Genomic DNA, 4,527 nt, shown 5'->3' on the forward strand with positions numbered 1-4,527 from the left:
GGGACTCGTTGGGTAACACACATTCAGTATGAATAAGCTGCCTCACAGTAGGTTCATTTTACGTAACAGAGTTGACTTTTTTTTGATTCTCTGAATATTTTAACTTGTTTTTGGTAATGTAACCAACGCAGCAAAGGAATTAAGCCCTCAAGCTAGGCAAGACATGATGGCACTTGGAGAAAGCACCAAGGCAGCTGGCAGGAGGTGGTAAGATGGACTCTTGGCAGAAAAGAAATGAGCTACATGGATGAGCGATGCGAAGGGTTTAGATGTCAGGGCCCAGAGGACAGGAGGGATAGGGACCCAGCCTTAACCTGTTGCTTAAAAAGAAAAATACTCTCCCTTCGATTATTAGGGAGAGGTCAGAGGCAGTAGGGGGACAGGTTGCCAATTGCTTGCCCCTCCGTGGGCCTGTAGGAACTGGGAGCAGAGGAAAATGATGGAATCGGGCTGGTGGGGGAGCAAGAGTGGGCATAGGCGCCCATACAATTCCTTGGGTTGATGACTTCAGCCCCTCAGGGCCAGAGAATCATCTCTTTCCCCTGAAGAGTTGTAAGATCTCGCAGGACTGGGAATGTCAGCATCTTGATGCCCCCAATCCCTGGTTGTTGGAATTCCCTTGTGTCTCAAGAGCCTTGGAGCAGGTAAGTCTCTCCCCAAGAATGTTTTTCCCAGTTAGTAAGCAGCCAGCTCTCCTGGCAGAAATGTCCCTTCTCTCTGTACCCAGGAGGATGGGAATGTGACCAGCCCTCTGGAAGGGGCCCCAGAGGTCCACACTAGAGAATGGGCTTTTTCTATTGTGCCACTTCCCCCAAACTTACACAAGGGGAAATTCTTTTTTTATTGCCTTTCCCAGGTATTATGAGTCTGAAGTTTTGAATAATAGTGGTCTTTAAAATTTAGAAGTTCTCTAAAAATGTCTGATATGGAACAGACCAGGCCATGAACTGAGGTTCTGAATTTCCTTTTCCAATTTGCTCTTACAGCCTCTTAGTCTCCATGCCAGGACTTAACTCTCCATCCCAAATAAGTAATTTCTATCACAAGAAAAAGAGACAACCTAAATCATTTTCCAATTACGTGTCACATTTTTGGCTACGGAAAGGCCTCCTTCCTAAACTCAGGACAGCCTCGGCCCTCTGATGTGCTGGCGGTACAGTCAGACCAATCAGGCGTGGAAATTGCATGTTGCACTGGAATGAGGAACAGAGGCATGCTGGGTACAAGAAGGAAACGGAGGCAGGTGTTATGACTATATGAGAATGGAGAGGCCGTCTCACTCCCACTTCCCAGTGTGTGCCCACTGAGGGTCCAAGAGCAGAAACAGCAGCTCCTGCTCCCTAACTCAGAGCTCTACCTGGGCTTCTTGATTCAGAGCAAGAGTGGGGCAGGAGTGTAGGTCTTAGAAGAAAGCCATAAAATGAGCAGCTCTTGGGATTCCCCATCCCCAATCTGCTCCGAGGGAAGGGAGCCCAAGCCAAAGCAAGAAGGTGTTCATGTGTATGGGAGAGGAAGCTCGAAGTGGACATTTAGCACAGCTCGGATTACAGCTGAGTCCGAGCTTGAAGTGGTGCTCTAATGTGTGGAAAGGGGGAAAATAGTGATTTTTTCCCCCTTTTGGTGGTGCCAGTAGGGAGGGAGTTCATTGCGCTTTTAATTGCTTTCCCTTGATCTGGCTGAATTAAAATAAATTGGGGAGATTTTAAAATTCGAACTCCCAGGAACCAGAGCTAGAGATGTTGATCGAATGAATCTAAGGTGCGGTCTGGAAATCTGTGTTTTAAAAGTTGCGTTGGGCCATTCTGCTTGGCAGCTAGGTTTGAGAATTGCTAATAGGTTATTATGTCTGGCTACACCAAGCCTTCCATGCAGTGAGATGGCTGTTTGCAGGAAGTGTTGGGCTTAGAGAAGTGTGACCAGGACCCTGGACTATTAGAAGTCTGAGGGTGGGGATCGGAGTAAATCGTCAGTGTCTACACACTGAAGATTGAACCTTCGAGATAGAATGGTAAACTGTCCTGAATTAGAGTCTCCTAAGAGACGAAAATCAGTACAGTCTGTTTCCAAATCCTCTTACATAAGAAGATATGCAACTGTAACTTCCTGGGCCTGTTTCTGATCTCCACTGTGTGTCAATTGGGCCACATTATATTATCAGATAAAGAGGGGATTTTTTTTTTTTTTTTTTTTTTTTTTTTTTTTTTTTTTTTTTTTTTTTTTTTTTTTTTTAGGCAAACCTGAGCCCTAAGGTTGGCCTGCATCTTTGTCTTCTCTAGCTTTGGAGAGAAGCACAAAATAGAGAGTGCATCAAAAGCGGCATTGCACCTACATCACACAAAAACCAAATGGATTGCAAGCAGATCTAGACAGACCTGATGGAGAAGCCTCTGAACATTACTGGTTCCCATGCAGGCCTGAGCAGGGCAAAGCCAGCAACTGCACACTTGCATACACTCTGCTGGCTCTGCCCCAGGACCTGCAGGCAGAAGCCAATTGTGGCTTCATGTACCCTCCAAGGAAAGTCCCTGGGGAGCATCTCTGTTTCTGCCTTCAGCAGTCCTGAATTCAGAGCACTGAATTAAGAGCTCAGCATGACATTTTGGTGGGCATAGAGACGTGACTTTTTAATCCCAGGGTCAGAGACCAGAATTCTAGTCTCGCTCTGTTGTTGATTTGAGCAAGAGCCTTGGATAAAACACGAGGCTTCTAAGCTTTAGTTTGCTTATCAGCACCTGGAGCTGATGCCAGCTCTGCCCACCCCTCAGGGATTTTGTAAGGCTTAGCTGCCAGGGAAGATGATGAAGCAATATGGAAAATGTACATAATCTCATTCTTGTGTTAGTTATTATTTCAATTGTACGGTGGACTGTTGCGAACTGACCCAGTAATTACTGGCTTGTTTCCTGTTTTCTCTTATTGTGTTTTCCCAACAAAGTAGTAAAAAACACTTTTTCTGCCAAATAAACTTTTTTTTTTCGGTGTCAAAAAGAACCAAGGTGGAAATAAAGGATTTCTTTCTAATCAGAGAGAGGTTATTTGTCACCAGGACAGGTAACTGAGAGTTATAGATTTCATTCTCTAGAGAAGAAAAAAATAGGAGGCACTTAGATGTTGAGGATAATTTAGTAGCGTCTGGAGACAGGGAGAAAACCAGATATTCCCTGGAGACTCATTTTAGCTCCAGGACTCTGTGAGTCCTGCCTCCCTTTAGGGGATTAACTAACCTCTAAAAAATATCAGCAAGGACGTATCTTTGGAACAGAAGATCCGGCTTTCCAACCAACTAGCTCCGTGATCTCAGGCAGTTTTCTTAGCAATAAAATAAATAATAATATCTTTACCTTAAATAAGATAATGGATGTGAAAGCCATTTGTAAAATATAGACGTTTAAAAGATTGAGACTGTATCAGGGCAAGATTAAAGAAAACATGATTTTTTAACAAAGTACAAGTAAGATCTTGGGAATCATCTCTTGATTAAAGCTAACTACAAATGCGAGGACTCTAACCTGGACTCTAATTAGTTTGGTCTTCTGTATACCCAGAAATCCACCATTCTTCCCTAGGGAAACATCTTCTTCCCTGAGAGGGCCACTAACTGAAAAATAAGTGAAAAATTCCATTCCTCTTCAAAAGGGAGCCATTTTTTTTTAAGCCTCCAATCTGTTTGCCGTTGTTTCTAAATCTCAAGAAACTTCAAAAGGACAAAGCATGAGAGAAGCAGGCCTATGCCTGTGGCATTTGGAAGATGTGGGAAGGGAGCCAGATCCTCAAGGAATTCTGGGATTGACTCTGCCCTCCATGGGGACTGGCCACCCCACTTCCCAGCCCTTTTTCCTCACTGGCCTCCACCCCATGCCATGGCAGCCACATCAAAGGATGAGAGTTGGAAAAGGCCCCGCAGAGGGTCTGTGATGACGGAAGATTCCCAGGGTCTCACATTAGAAGTTGGAAGGCATTTTCTGAGGGACATAATGTTTACACAGGGTGAGGTTTCTGTTACCATTGTAGAGGCCTTGGTTTCAGGGACACAAGAAGTTCTTTCAGGCTGTTCTGAATAATAAAGATTACACATACCCTTGTTTATCTGTGGAAATGTCTTCCAATTCTAAACAATGGACTTAGAAATCTCTTTCTGAGAACAATACCCATTCATAAATTGGGGACATTCTGTACAAGTGACAGCTGGCTGGGCAGTCAAAACTCCCAGAAAAGGGAACAGGTAGGGTGTCACCCCTACAGAGTGGGCTGTGCTTCAAAGCTCAGGTCCCAGTATTTGCTAGGAAAACACGAGCACACAGAGGTGTCTGGTCCAAAGCTGCCCAGAGGGATACACCCTGTGCATGTGACAGTCACACGTTCTGCCAACTGCCACCTAAGCTTCACTCTAAGCTAAAGAATATTTGATAAGTGTGTCCTCTACTAAGGTTATAGTAACACAACTTCAGATATCAGAGCCAAAAATGTTTAAAAAAATTTGCTCCCGGTAGAACACCTGTCATTGTTCCTTCTTTTCTTTTAACAGTA

The sequence above is a fragment of the Pteropus alecto genome, unplaced genomic scaffold (assembly GCF_000325575.1).
Source record: "Pteropus alecto unplaced genomic scaffold, ASM32557v1 scaffold76, whole genome shotgun sequence".
In the NCBI taxonomy this organism is placed as follows: Eukaryota; Metazoa; Chordata; class Mammalia; order Chiroptera; family Pteropodidae; genus Pteropus; species Pteropus alecto.